The sequence below is a fragment of the Triticum aestivum genome, chromosome 6D (assembly GCF_018294505.1).
Source record: "Triticum aestivum cultivar Chinese Spring chromosome 6D, IWGSC CS RefSeq v2.1, whole genome shotgun sequence".
NCBI classification, from domain to species: domain Eukaryota; kingdom Viridiplantae; phylum Streptophyta; class Magnoliopsida; order Poales; family Poaceae; genus Triticum; species Triticum aestivum.
The window spans coordinates 437,269,424-437,284,692 of record NC_057811.1 but is presented as its reverse complement, the minus strand read 5'-3'; positions in this window follow the sequence as shown (position 1 = coordinate 437,284,692).

Here is a 15,269-nt window from a genome sequence, read left to right as displayed (position 1 = left end):
ATCCGACTTTCTCCGACGTTAACGTGGACGGAGTCACGTTATCGTTCTTTTCCCCGCATGTTCCATAGTTGCGATGATCTCTGATGAGAGATGGCCTAATCATGTGGTGACATGAAGGGCAGCAAGGTGGTACTGTTGTAGCATACCAGCCTTGCGTCATCCGACTATTTCTCCGACGTTAACGTGGACGGAGTCACGTTATCGTTCTTTCCCCCTTCCGTGCTACCACATGTTTCATTTGCCAGGATGCGGTTTAGTAAGTTGGTAACCTCTTTCCGTGTACACACCAAACAGAGAGGCCGGGATGATGGTACCTTGGCCCAGGATTAAAGCCAGTCATCCGGTCAGGGGGCATGGGTGTTTCCGGTTGGGACCGAGAGGGGGGCACCCCCTTAGAGCGCGCGTATAGAAATTTGATCCCATGCTACGCGAGGTTGTAGCCTCCCCGTCTCAAGGTTTTTCTTGAACGTTGCCGAGGGTGATCCCTGGCTTCGGAAGGTTGAATTGGGTGTGTACTGCTTAGACGTGTTTCTTCCAAAACACCGTAGACGGAACTAGTCCCCGTGACTACTGAAATCCGTTGGCTGTGGTTAAGTACAAACTCTGCAGAGTCAATTCCTTCCAAGTCATCGTATCCATGATCAAGTAGTGTAATCAGTATATCCATATCTATCCGCGTGGAAACTTGTCCCCGGTGAACAAGCTCAAGTGGTAAATCCAGTTTAATTTCTATTCCTGTGGATGGACTAACTTTATATTTGTCTCGTACTTGTGATAATTTATGTTCCCGAACTGTTGTATTTTTGAGCTACAATATAAGCCCTTTATGTGACGTCGCGCAGACGTCCGACTGTGGCATGTTCGTCTTTTATTTTCTGTTATAAGCCCTTTATGTGATGTCGCTCAGACGTCCGACTATGGCATTATTATTATTCTCGCAGTTTCCTCTCGAGGAGTCATTCAGACACTCGTTTGGCACCAGTATTATTATTCTTGCATTTTCCGCTCGAGGAGTCATTCAGACACTCGTTTGGCACCAGCATTATTATTCTCGCAGTTTCCTCTCGAGGAGTCATTCAGACCCTCGTTTGGCACCAGTATTACTATTCTGCAGTTTCCGCTCGAGGCGTCATTCAGACCCTTGCTTGGCACCCAGTATTTATTATCTCTATGTCTGAATGCACTGGATAAATTGTTCATATGCTTCATGTTTACATTTGTTATATCTTATTTCCGAACTGTCTTGCGAGTACTTTCATAGTACTCACCTGGCTTGTTGATTTGGCCAGATGTCGACGAAGGCGATCTCTTGGATGAAGAGTTTGATAGCGCGTCCGATGCCTAGAGGAGTCCCAGTCAGTCCTGCGCGATCCCGGATTTTGGTCACTTGTATTATATACACTTCCGCCACCCGCAATAAGTCTCCTCGAGCCTCGCTCCGACACTCGAAGAGCTGTAGTCTTCAGGAACCATATCACTCGCTTCGCGGTGATATTTCCACCACCGTTATTATCGTGAGTTAGTAGTATGCCATCCTATCCGCCGTCTTGTTTTATCGGCGTGCATGTAATAAATTGTTGGGCAGTCTCCGCTCAACCTTGTATTATATTTAGTACTCCTGGTATTTTTCTTCTGTGACCAAGATATTGTCTACCAGTGAGAAGGAATTCTTCCTTACTGGTCCGTAAAAGGGATTGGTCTCTCAATAATTATTTTATTGAAAAACCGGTCGTGACAAGCTTGGTATCAGAGCCAGGCTGACTGTAGGAAGCCATTAGGTGCGATCGCTAATCGGTTATTAGCGTTTTTTGTGCTTTTTCAGCATTTTGCAATTGTAGCTATTTTCTGTTGGTCATCATAAATTTATGACATGACTACTCAGAATTTTTGCCTACTTTTGTAGATGGCTGGCAGCAGCTGTGAGAATCGAGTGTTCACGAACGTGCCCGAGGGGTTTGTCAAGCTCCTCGTCTCCATCACCAAGCTCGCGATCGGGCCAGCAGCTCGCCCGGAGTTCACACTCTACCAGCACAAGCTCAGTGACGACGTGTCTATGCACCAAGCTGTGGTGCAATTCAAGGGAGGACGTTCTGCAGCTCGCCACTTCCGTTTTGTGGGAAGGGCCATGCCTACGGAGAGGCATGCCATGCAGATGGCTGCCCGTGAGGCGATAGCTCGCCTTCGGGACATCCTTCCTACGATGAAGACTCGTCGCTACCGCTACCTCCCATGCCATGTGCCATACACCAGCCACTATGCGTTCGCCTGCCATCGGGGAGAGCGAGATGAAGCCATCGAGATGGTTGTGGGGTATCTCAAGGCTCTGGAGGAGTCTTTCGACAACCTCGTGGACGATCTTGTGGCTGCCCGCATGGACTTAGTCCGGGGCGGTCCTGCCAGCAGGAAGGAGCTTCTCCACACGGCGCCGCCTCTGACATTCGTCTCGTCTTCAGCCTCGTATGCACCGGCCGTTTTGGCCACTGCTCGCCGTCTGCCTACCACTGAGGAGTTCGACCGAGTCATCGCTCCTACTCCAGTCAGAGCCGCACCGCCTGCCGCACCCGCTCTACCACCAGTCGCCCCCGCACCATCACCGCAGCGCAGCGTTACGCGCCAGGAGCCAGCTAGAGAGGAGGTGGAGGTTGATTCTCCTGGACCGCTGAGTCTTGCCATCGGCAAGGGAAGGAAATCTTCACCATCTCCGACTGAGAGCACCGAGTAGCCGCGCGTTATGTCTGCTTGTATGATGTGCTGTTTTATCTGTACGCTAGTTTGTATTGGTGTGTTTGCTGCCTTCCGGAGTAGTACGCTAGCCTAAATAACATGTCAGGATGTGTACGCGCCTCCTGAGTGCTGTATCGTGTGTTTGCTTTTCGCATGTAAGGTAGTTGCTAAGCAGTTCTTCTCCATGCAAAATCGCTTATGTTTTCTGAAAACCTTGAGATCTTTTAAATTTGTTGCCTTTGCAAGATTTTCCTTGTGCTGCACAGTTTTCTCATGGGTTTTGCACAATAATACCCCAGACTGGAAAAATGTCTCGCCCGTGGACTCGCTCCATGCCCAATCAGCCAGAAGAGGTTTACGGGACACAGACTAGCAACAATTTCACTCAAGGTCAGTCCAGTCAACTCGACAGCGAAGCAACCCTGTCTCAAGTATGCCGTCTCTTCGAGCAAAGCCAGCAACAGCACCAAGAGATGATGAATCATGTCATCAATATGGGAAACCACCGTGAACCCTATCAACCACATTCCAAGTTATCTGAATTACAGAAGACTCGCCCCTCAACTTTTGCTCACACCGATAGGCCGCTGGAAGCCGATGATTGGCTTCGTGACATTGAAAGGAAACTGATTATTGCTCAGTGCTCAGATCATGAGAAGGTGCTTTATGCACCACACTACCTTACTGGAGCAGCCGCAGCATGGTGGGAAAACTTCCTACACATGCATCCCAGGGAACACAACATCACCTGGGAAGAGTTCAAGGAAGGCTTCCGTGGGGCACACATCCCCAGGAGCATCCTAAAGATCAAGAAGAGAGAGTTTGATGACCTGAAGCAGAGAGGCATGTCAGTGACAGAATACAATGGCCAGTTTACCCAGCTGTCTCGTTATGCCTACGACGAGCACATGACAGAAAGCAAGAAGATGGAAAAATTCCTGGACGGCCTGGCACCAGCACTAAGATGCCAACTGATTGTGCACACCTTTCCGGATTTTAAGACTCTGGTGGACAAGGCCATCACCTTGGAGAATGAGCGCCGTAGTCTGGAAGATATCCGTAAGCGAAAGAGGGACAAGACGACTCTTGCTCGCAACAACCAAGGCAAGACTGAGGTCCCAAGGACAGACGCAAGGAGATCCACGACTACTGGTCCAAAGCCCGTCGGACAGTTTCATGCCAGGGACAAGGAGTACACATACCGTCCAGGGGTCACCTGCTATGCTTGTGGTCAAGAAGGGCATTATGCTAAACAGTGCCCAAAGCCAAAGAACTCGGCACCCAAGCCAAACAATGGTGGAAACAATCCAGCCCCCAAGCGCAACAATTTCAACCCCAACAACAACCACAGGAAGGGTCACCTGAACCATGTGACCAGGGAAGAAGCGCAGAATGCCCCAGACATCGTGCTCGGTACGTTCCCTGTCAACACAGTACCTGCCACGGTTTTGTTTGATTCTGGAGCTTCCCATTCGTTCGTTTCGAAGAGTTTTGTTTTGCAACATGGTTTTCCGATACTTCCCTTGGAAAAATCTATGATCATCAAGTCCCCCGGAAATAAGCAAATCGCTCAGGGTTACTGCCAAGGAGTGGTCATTGAGTTCGAAGGACTACAATTCCACGCGAATCTCATCGTGTTGGAGAGTAAAGGACTGGATGTCATTTTAGGGATGGACTGGTTGACCACCAACAAAGGATTCATCGACTGTTTCAATCGGACAGTGATTCTCACTCACCATCACGGCAAGACAATAAGAGTTTCCGCTCAAGAAAGGCCACGATCACAGCAACCAAAACTGAACAAAATGGACATTGCAGAACTGAGAAAAGTTCCAGTGGTATGCGAGTTTCCTGATGTGTTCCCTGAAGAACTACCAGGCATGCCACCAGACCGAGAGATAGAATTCAGCATCGAACTAGCACCTGGCACCGCTCCCATCTATAAGAAGCCATATAGAATGGCACCCTCAGAATTGGTGGAGTTGAAGAAGCAGATAAAGGAATTATTGGACAAAGGATTTATTCGAGCCAGCTCCTCACCATGGGGTTCGCCTGTGTTGTTCGCCAAGAAAAAGGATGGGACACTGAGACTGTGTATAGACTATCGAGCCCTCAATATGGTCACCATCAAAAACAAATATCCGATGCCACGGATAAATGATTTGTTTGACCAGCTCGCACAAGCCAAGGTATTCTCAAAGATTGATTTGAGATCGGGATATCATCAACTGAAGGTACGGACAGAAGATATCCCCAAGACAGCATTCACTTCCAGATATGGGTTATACGAGTTTACAGTGATGCCTTTTGGACTAACGAACGCCCCCGCATATTTCGTCCACCTCATGAACAAAGTGTTCATGAAATTCATGGACAAATTTGTGGTGGTATTCATTGACGATATTCTGGTTTACTCAAGGACACCAGAAGAGCATGCTGAGCACCTCAGAATTGTTTTGGGAGAATTGAGGAAACATCAGTTGTATGCCAAATTTAGCAAGTGCGAATTTTGGCTAAGACAAGTTGGTTTCTTAGGCCATATACTGAACCAAGAAGGCGTGGCCGTAGACCCAGAAAAGTCAAGGCCATACTTGACTGGAAGCCACCCGCCAACGTTACTGATGTGCGGAGTTTCCTAGGAATGGCCGGATATTACAGAAGATTTATTGAAGGATTCTCCACTGTGGCAAAACCTATAACACAGTTGCTCAAGAAGGACAAGAAATTTGTATGGACGGAAGCATGCGAGCAGAGCTTCCAAGAACTCAAGAAGAAGCTGACAACCGCACCGGTCTTAACTGTGCCAGACATACACAAGAGCTTTGAAGTGTATTGTGACGCGTCCCGAAAAGGTCTCGGATGTGTACTAATGCAGGATGGCAAAGTAGTCGCATATGCCTCACGGCAGCTGCGAAAACATGAGGAAAATTACCCAACACATGACTTGGAGCTAGCAGCAGTTATACATGCACTCAAGGAGTGGAGGCACTTTCTGTTGGGAAATCGCTGTGAAATATATACGGACCATAAGAGCCTCAAATATATTTTCACACAGCCAGAGCTAAATTTACGCCAACGACGCTGGTTGGAATTGGTCAAGGACTATGATGTCGGCATTCACTACCATCCAGGGAAAGCAAATGTAGTGGCCGATGCCCTTAGTCGAAACCCCAGCCCGGACAATGACGGTCCGCAAAACTTGAGGCCTGAGTTTCAGCAAGAGTTCACTAGGCTCAACATGATGTTAGTCTCTGAGGGCACCGTATCAAATCTGGAGATACAACCCACCCTGGTGGAACAAATTAAGAAGGCTCAACAGGGACATCCCAGCATCGAAGGTATAAAGAAGAAAATGAACCTTGGTAAGGCTTCAGAGTTCGTCACAGACAGTGAAGGAACATTATGGTACGGAGACAGACTTTGCGTGCCTAACATTGAGGAACTCAAGCAACAGATCTTAACGGAAAGCCACACCGCTCCATACTCGATCCATCCTGGAGGAACCAAAATGTATAAGGACATTCAGGAAAGATTTTGGTGGCACGGTATGAAAAGAGATATAGCCACATTTATTGCTTGTTGCGATTCATGTCAGCGCATCAAGGCCGAGCATCAAAAGCCAGCAGGGCTACTCCAGCCAAACAGGATACCGGAGTGGAAATGGGATGAAATAGGAATGGACTTCATTGTCGGATTACCCCGATCACAACGCGGGAAATGACGCCATATGGGTCATCACAGACCGACTAACCAAGGTTGCTCATTTCATTCCCGTGAAGACTACCTACTCCACACAAAGACTGGCCAAACTTTATCTCTCCCGTATAGTTTGCTTGCATGGAGTCCCAAAGACTATAATATCAGACCGAGGCACCCAATTCGTCTCCAAATTTTGGGATCACCTACAACAAGCTCTGGGCACGCAACTAGCTTTCAGTACAGCATACCACCCTCAGACTGATGGACAAACGGAACGTGTAAACCAAATCCTAGAGGATATGCTAAGAGCCTGTGTGCTCACCTATGGATCCAGTTGGGAAGAGAGTTTGCCGTATGCCGAATTTGCTTACAACAACAGTTACCAAGCCAGCTTGCAAATGGCACCCTTTGAAGCATTGTACGGACGGAGGTGTCGTACCCCACTGAATTGGTCAGAAACAGGTGACAGCCGTATCTTCGGCCCAGACATGCTTAAAGAGGCCGAGGAGAAAGTTAAACAAATCAGGGACAGACTCAAGACAGCACAGAGCCGACAAAAGAGCTACTATGATCAGAAGCATCGTGAGGTCAGCTTTGAACCCGGTGATTCCGTATACCTCCGAGTATCTCCTATGAGGGGTCTGCAACGGTTCAAAATTAAGGGGAAGCTAGCCCCAAGATTTATTGGACCATTTTGTGTAAAGGCACGAAGAGGCACGGTAGCCTACCAACTAGACCTACCCAAGGAACTGTCAGACGTCCATGACGTATTCCACGTCTCACAGTTGAGGAAATGTGTGAGTAACCCGGAGAAGCATGTACCTCATGAGAACATTGATATGCAACCAGATCTCACCTACAGAGAAAGACCAGTAAAGATTTTAGAAGAGTCTGAACGGAGGACCCGTCAGAAAACGACAAGATTTTTCAGGGTTCAGTGGAGCAACCACAATGAGGATGAAGCCACGTGGGAAAGGGAAGATTTTCTCCGGGCAGAATATCCATATCTATTTGAGGATCAGCAGAAATCTCGAGGACGAGATTTTTCCTAAGGGGGTAGGTGTTGTGACACCCAAGTTTTTAATTGGATTTTTCAAAAGATTTTATTTGACTTGAGGGAGGTGATTTAAATTTTTCTTCAAAAGAACTCTCCCTTTCAAATATATTTTTTATGGCAAAAGTTTTATTTGGATTCACCCAAGATCTGTCTTTGGTCTTGGAGGTTCTTGCTTTTCATTTGGACTCAAGACAAAATACTTTTCACTTGGGAAAATGCTTTTTGAAAACCTCTTTGAAATTTGCACTATGGCTTTTGGAATAATCCTTTGCCACTTTCAACAATTCCTTCTTGCCATGGCCTTAGTGCAAATCTCCTCTCCTAACCCTCCCCTCATCTTTGGATCATGTTTGGCATCTAATCCAGCAAGTTGAACCTCCCCTATGATTATTTTCCATTTAAGTCTTATCCAAATAAATTTCTGTCTTCTATTCTATCCATTGGTGATTTACAAAGGAACTCTACTTTCTGTTTTGATTTTTACCCCCAAACCAACTCTCCTCCCTAGGCCTTTGAACCCTCAACCAAGATCCATGAAGATCCACTGGTCTTCAGTTCAAATTTTTCAAACTACACTTGCTGCAAGTTTGGACCAGATTTGTCAAATTTGGTGAAATTCATTCAAATCCTTCTCCAAAAATTCCAAGTAAAATCAGGCAGCCTCTGGGTGCATTGAGTGGTCACCTCACCAAGTTACAGCTCCAGAAAAATTTATCTCATAGCCAAATCATTCTGTCGAGCACCTGCAGTGCATGGTCATTGTCAAATTCAGAAAATTCAGAGAACAGTTCAGTGGCTTACTGTCGTTTTCTTCAGAGATGGTTGTCGATCTCGCCAGTGCCACTGTGTCGCCTTGCTCCTCGTCCCCTCCCCCTTGTTCCTGCACCACACGAGCGTCTGGCACCTTGCGGGCGTCGGCGACGAGCTGCAGAAGGTGCGCCGCCCCGTGACCGACGCCAGCGGCGGCTTTGCGGCCGCCAGCGGGAGGCACGGCGCCGACAACGCCACCCAGCGCCGCCCAAACCACCGGAGCTCGCCGCGTGGCCTTCCACTCCCCCGAACGCGCTGCCGCTCTCGTCGTGAACCGCAGGGCGCGGAGCGCGCTCTCTGCCGCCGTCGAGCCCGTGCGGTCACCTCACCGTGGACCGACGCCATTACGCCAAGACCAACTCCGTTTAGCTGTGGGATGACACCAGTAACCTCCACTGATGCTGCCTGGCCACTCAAACCTCCTGCCAATCCACTGCATCGCCGTAATCGCTCGCCGGAGATTCTCCGTCCACGGCCACCCCGTCGATCCGCCTATAAATAGAGGCCCCGAGCTTCAACTCGAGCACCCACCATCCCTGCACTCCACCTAGAGCACGCCTAGCCACTGGAAGAGCCCCGAGGAGGTCTCCTTCCTCGACTCCGGCCGCCGCGACCCGCCACGGGATCCAGCTCGATTCGCCCCCATGTGTGCACCTCCGCCTCCCTTCTCTTGCCAGTAGCTTCACTATGCATCCCTCCTTCTGACCCACGCTTCAATTCGAAGTTTGCAGCCCTCCACCGGAGTTCCCCATCCTCACCCGCGCCGCCGTCCGCCAGAGATAGTGTCGCCGTCGACGTAGTGCTCCCCGTTGGTCGAGTCCACCACCCACCGACGCGGAAGAACAAGCTGAAGCTCTTGGTACCCTCCGATCCTCCTAACTCGCCGTGGTTCGACGCCGGCGTCCACCGCAGTCTTCGGGCACCGGCGAGCTTTTCAAACCTGACATGTGGACCCCGCTTGTCAGCCTCTATTCTATTCTTTCGTGAACCATTTTCTGTTGGCGCCTTCGGGCAAATACGTTTTCTCTCTTGAGCTTGCGCATTTCCAATCGAACCGTTTTCTGTTTTCTCAGTTAAAACCCTAGAACTTTTCTGTTTCATTACAGATAAGTTCCTGGACAGAAACCTTTATAACTTTTTAATAAAAAGGGATTTTTGAGTGATTCTTTTTCTGGCAATCTTCAAATTTTGTCTAGTTTTTTATGGGATTTATTTGAAAAATATTTGGAGAAGTTTCTGTACACGTGTTGGTTATCACGTTAGTGCCCGTTTTCGTGATTGACGTAGGTTCCGGAAGAGGTGACGGAGCCGCGAACTTCGCCGAGCTAGACTCCGACTTCTCCGAACCAGGCAAGCATGTTTGAACATTTGATATGATAAGTGTTTTGCATGTTTGCTTGAAAGTTTGTGCGTGGCATATGAGTGTCGGTAAATACCTCGTTGCTTGTAAGGCAACTACCCGCATGTTCCAAAGTCGCGATGATCTCTCATGAGAGATGGCCTAATCATGTGGTGACATGAAGGGCAGCAAGGTGGTACTGTTGTAGCATACCAGCCTTGCGTCATCCGACTTTCTCCGACGTTAACGTGGACGGAGTCACGTTATCGTTCTTTTCCCCGCATGTTCCAAAGTTGCGATGATCTCTGATGAGAGATGGCCTAATCATGTGGTGACATGAAGGGAAGCAAGGTGGTACTGTTGTAGCATACCAGCCTTGCGTCATCCGACTTTCTCCGACGTTAACGTGGACGGAGTCACGTTATCGTTCCTTCCCCCTTCCGTGCTACCACATGTTTCATTTGCCAGGATGCGGTTTAGTAAGTTGGTAACCTCTTTCCGTGTACACACCAAACAGAGAGGCCGGGATGATGGTACCTTGGCCCAGGATTAAAGCCAGTCATCCGGTCAGGGGGCATGGGTGTTTCCGGTTGGGACCGAGAGGGGGGCACCCCCTTAGAGCGCCGTATAGAAATTTGATCCCATGCTACGCGAGGTTGTAGCCTCCCCGTCTCAAGGTTTTTCTTGAACGTTGCCGAGGGTGATCCCTGGCTTCGGAAGGTTGAATTGGGTGTGTACTAGTTAGACGTGTTTCTTCCAAAACACCGTAGACAGAACTAGTCCCCGTGACTACTGAAATCCGTTGGCTGTGGTTAAGTACAAACTCTGCAGAGTCAATTCCTTCCAAGTCACCGTACCCATGATCAATTAGTGAGATCAGTATATCCATATCTATCCGCGTGGAAACTTGTCCCCGGTGAACAAGCTCAAGTGGTAAATCCAGTTTAATTGTTATTCCTGTGGATGGACTAACTTTATATTTGTCTCGTACTTGTGATAATTTATGTTCCCGAACTGTTGTATTTTTGAGCTACAATATAAGCCCTTTATGTGACGTCGCGCAGACGTCCGACTGTGGCATGTTCGTCTTTTATTTTCTGTTATAAGCCCTTTATGTGATGTCGCTCAGACGTCTGACTGTGGCGTTATTATTATTCTCGCAGTTTCCTCTCGAGGAGTCATTCAGACACTCGTTTGGCACCAGTATTATTATTCTTGCATTTTCCGCTCGAGGAGTCATTCAGACACTCGTTTGGCACCAGCATTATTATTCTCGCAGTTTCCTCTCGAGGAGTCATTCAGACCCTCGTTTGGCACTAGTATTACTATTCTGCAGTTTCCGCTCGAGGCGTCATTCAGACCCTCGCTTGGCACCCAGTATTTATTATCTCTATGTCTGAACGCACTGGATAAATTGTTCATATGCTTCATGTTTACATTTGTTATATCTTATGTCCGAACTGTCTTGCGAGTACTTTCATAGTACTCACCTGGCTTGTTGATTTGGCCAGATGTCGACGAAGGCGATCTCTTGGATGAAGAGTTTGATAGCGCGTCCGACACCTAGAGGAGTCCCAGTTAGTCCTGCGTGATCCCGGATTTTGGTCACTTGTATTATATACGCTTCCGCCACCCGCAATAAGTCTCCTCGAGCCTCGCTCCGACGCTCGAAGAGCTGTAGTCTTCAGGAACCATATCACTCACTTCGCGGTGATATTTCCACCACCGTTATTATCGTGAGTTAGTAGTATGCCACCCTATCCGCCGTCTTGTTTTATCGGCGTGCATGTAATAAATTGTTGGGCAGTCTTCGCTCAACCTTGTATTATATTTAGTACTCCTGGTATTTTTCTTCTGTGACCAAGATATTGTCTACCAGTGAGAAGGAATTCTTCCTTACTGGTCCGTAAAAGGGATTGGTCTCTCAATAATTATTTTATTGAAAAACCGGTCGTGACAGGAATAGCGAGATCTTCCTCCATGGGCAGTATAACCGAAGGATTATGCAAAATGTCAAAGAAAACATTAGGTGGTACCGGCTTACGCTGGGATTCCATTCGGCTCAAAGCATCAGCCACCTCATTTTTCCTGCGATCAATATGTTCCACCTGATAACCTTTGAAATGACCAGCAATAGCATCAACCTCTCGGCGATAAGCCGCCATGAGTGGGTCTTTGGAATTCCAAGTTCCTGAAACTTGCCAAGCCACCAAATCTGAGTCGCCAAAGCACCTCACCCGGCTTAGATTCATCTCCTTAGCCATCCGAAGACCATGGAGCAAGGCTTCATACTCAGCTGCATTGTTAGTACAAGGGAATATCAACCTTAAAAAATAACCAAACTTATCACCTCGTTGGGAAGTCAAAATAACTCTAGCCCCCGAGCCTTCCAACTGCCTGGATCCATCAAAGTGAATAGTCCAATATGTGCTATCCGACTTATCCTCAGGCATCTGCAATTCTATCCAATCATTGATGAAATCCACAAGTGCTTGAGGCTTGATGGTTGTGCGAGGCATATATTTCAAATCATGGGGTCCAAGCTCAATGGCCCACTTGGCTACACGACCTGTGGCCTCTCTGTTTTGAATAATATCCCCTAAAGGAGCAGAACTAGCCACAGTGATGGGATGACCAAGCAAATATTGCTTGAGATTTCGACTAGCCATGAACACCCCATATACCAGCTTCTGCCAATGAGGATACCTCTGCTTGGATTCAATGAGCACCTCACTTGTAACACCCCCAGTGTCATGCTACAGTAATCCCATGTTAATAGTGCAATGTCATCACATTACTGTTGCCAATCTTCACTTGATCCAATTCACAATTCAAATTCAAATCCAATCCAAAGTCAAAAATTCATATTTGTCAGACAGGAAAAATAAATGTTCATCATGACAAATAATCATTTGTTAATATTGGTGGTAATCCAACTTTTTTTGCAAGGTGGTTTCATGCCCTAATATAAATAAAACAAATATATAAAAAGTACAAAAAGACCGAAAAGGCCTCCCCTGACCCCCTGGGCCTCGGCCCATCTCACCGAGCCGCCCCGACCCAACTCCCCCCTCGGACGCCTTCCACCTAGCTACAGGGGAAGCCGACCTAGGCGCGCGCGCCGTCCTCGCCGAACCCACTCGCCGCCCCCGCGTCGGCCGCGCCGAGGGGATAAGGCCGAGTCCCCTCGCTTCGTCAGCTCCCCCACCAGATTTTTTTCCCCGCTCCTTCGCCCCTCCCTCTCTTTCCCCAGATCCACCTCTCTCCCCTCCTCTCGCTCGATCCCGAGCTGTCACGCGAGCTCGTCGCCACCGATCGCAGTCGACGTAGCCCCGACCCCCACTCGGCTCGCCGATGCGCTCACAAGCCTCGCCATCGTCCCCTACGTCAGCTATGCCGAGCCAATCGAGCTGAGGAGCCCCGACGCCGACGCCCGCATCGTCTTCAACCTCGGGACCCACCGTCGACCTTCACCGAATCCCTCACCACTGCAGCTCCTAACCTCTCGACGGGCCTTCATGTGCCTCCTCGGTGAGCACCGCGTCCAAATTCCTCCTTCCCTCTTCGATCAGTCGCCGTACCCGTCACCTCTGCATCTCCCGCGCTTCGTCCGCGTGCCTCGCCCGCTCACCGCCCATCCCTGCAGCCGCTGGTCTGCTCGTCGCTACTGCCAGCTACTACTCTGCAGCACTGCTGCTTGCTGCTACCGCCTAGCGCCGCCGTTGTTCCGCACGTCCGCGCAGCCGTTCCCGACGGAGCCACCTCCACCGGCCAACCCCGCGCCCGCCTTGACATCCCTGGCCCTCTGCCGCACCCGTCAACCCACTCGCGTCGCCGGCTCGCCTGCAGCCTGCTCGCTCCTCGCCCAGCACCCGTGCCCGCCTTCTGCCCGCTCGCGAGTCGCGACTGCCCCTCCTGATGGTTCTGCGAGGCCCCGCCTGCTACGCCCCACTCGTCGCTGCGCTCGCTAGCGCTTTCAGCCGTCCCGACGCCCGCTGGCCCGCGCGTGAACCATCGTTGCCCCGCCGCGCCGTTCCGGCCCGCCTCCTCTGCGCCTGCTGCTCGCCCGCCCCTGGCGGCGCCTCGCCACGACCGCCCCGGCTGCTACCCGCTCGGCCCTTCCACTTGCTGGCAGCCCGCGCCCTGCTACCCCGCAGCCGTCCCGGGCCATTGCTCGCCGTGGCCGCCGGCGCCCTCCTGCGCCGTGCTGGTCCAGGCCAGCGGGGGTGCCCCGCCCGCTGGCCGTGCCCGGGTGCAGCGGCCGCGTGCCCGCTATGGCCTTGTGCCGCTGAGCAGTGGGGCCCGCCCCCATAAAACGTGTTTTTTTAAAATAAAATAAATTTAATTAATTAATCAATTAATTACTTAAATAACTTAATTAATCTTGTTTAGTCAACTAATTAAGTTTGGGACATTTACATCTATGCCCTTAACTCGAACCCACTACTCAGTTTTCCCCTAATTTTTAGGTATGCTCAGTTTTGCCCCTCCGCCGTTAGTTTCACTTATAGAAATGCCCATCTCTGCTGTTACCGTCCGGTCAAAGGTCTTTGACCGTCCTGGAAAAATAGCAAAAAAAATCAAAAAAAAGAAACTTTGTGGGATCGAAGATACTCATGTCTGCAAGGCGTGTACAAATTTTCATGCCGTTCGGACACCCTGGGAGCTCGTGGCAAAGGAAAACATAAATTTTGTACGCATGCAAACAGTAAATTCAAAAAAATATAAAAAAATCAAAAAAATATGAAATTTCGTGGGACTGAAGATATTCAGGTGCGCAAGATGTGTGCGCATTTTTGTTGTGTTTGGACATCGTAGGAGCTCGTGGAGAAAAAACCAAATTTTAGCTAAAAAAACTTTGAAAAAGTGCACTATTCTGTTTTTTTTCTCTAGAGCGCCTCGTACGTCATTTGGTCACCAAAACTTGCAAGCACCTTGTGCACTCAAGCCTCTTTAACGCCAAATAAATTCAATTTTTTTGAACTTTTTTGCTATTTTTTTTGAATTTACTGTTCATAGGCATAAATTATTTTTGTTTTCCTTTTCCACGAGCTCCCGGAGTGTCCAACCAACACAAAAATGTCCACGCGCGTTGCGGACATGACTATCTTCGATCCCACCAAATTTCATATTTTTTGATTTTTTTTCCTATTTTTTTCTGGATGGTCAAAGTACTTTGACCGGCCGCCCTCGCAACGTGTAGGAGTTCCCTGGGAGATGACCCATGACCCCTGGGGGCATAGGTTTAGTCCGGCGTGCTGACCTCTTTATTAAGCCTAGGTCGGGTTGCAGCGTATTGTTTGGCCGAGGCCGGGCATGACCCAGGAAAGTGCGTCCGGCCGGAGTTAATCGAGTGTGGTGGGTAAGTTGGTGCACCCCTGCAGGGAAGAAAACATCTATCGATAGCCTGTCCTACGGTAACGGACACTTGGAGTTGTATCCCGGTCGATACAACTAGAACTGGATACTTGTGACGAGAAATGGATTGTGATGAGAAATGGATAGTATGGCTCTGGGATTGCTTTCTCGCAGGGAGTCGAGAAAGGATCTCTGGCCGAGGTTGATAACACTTCTACTACTTTACTTTATGCTACTCTTATCTCTTCTGATGCTGCAAGATGATTGGAGCTGCTTGAAGAT